General features: G+C 46.4%; 1 protein-coding gene across 1 annotated transcript in view; it reads left to right on the forward strand.

Moving 5' to 3' along the window:
* SLC44A3 (solute carrier family 44 member 3) overlaps positions 1-704 on the forward strand; it is a 64,437-nt gene that overhangs the window by 61,967 nt on the left and 1,766 nt on the right.

Raw genomic sequence — 704 nt, forward strand, 5'->3', positions numbered from 1 at the left:
CCGTTGTATTTTAGGGAACTCCCACCCAGTGCAGACGAATCACCTTCTGGGCCAGTGCAGACAGATCTGCGGCTCTGGGCCTTTCACGCACCGGGCACGTCAGTGCGGGGAGCGCCCGCGCTCAGAGGCCCGGCGCTGCTCTGGTCTGGAAATAGCAGGCAGCTGTTTCCAGCAGCCTTTGCGGCACAGTTGTTGCGTCTTTGCCTTATCCTGCGCAGAAAGGGACATTCAACAGATGAAGTGACGTCTCTCATCTCTCCTTTGTCTGGGTCAAGTGACATTTTAACAATTTTCTTTCATTCTATTGCCGTAAAACCTAGGCGTTAAAGCCCTTTTGCTTTCAAACAGAGCGTGCAAAGCACTCTGCAGTCCAGCCAGGCACTGCAGCTTAACGAGCACTCCCATAGTCTATTACATATATCCTCACCCTTCTTTGAGTAAAATGTTAAAATACAATACTTGAATGTATTTGTATGTCCTCCAAAGAAGATACTTCTGATGGTGGTAGGAAGCTAACGAGGTCTTCTTTCCCTGATTTACACTCTTCCGATTAAAAATCCACTTCGAAATCTACCCCCCAAGATATTTTAATTCAACAGGTAAAACTTTTTGAAGGATTAAATTCCCTGAAATGATATGGCCAAGTAGATTGCCAGTCAGGGCACGTACATAACACTGGTCTCACTCATTCTTTTGTTTTCCAG

Source organism: Camelus dromedarius, chromosome 9 (assembly GCF_036321535.1).
Source record: "Camelus dromedarius isolate mCamDro1 chromosome 9, mCamDro1.pat, whole genome shotgun sequence".
Taxonomy (NCBI): Eukaryota; Metazoa; Chordata; class Mammalia; order Artiodactyla; family Camelidae; genus Camelus; species Camelus dromedarius.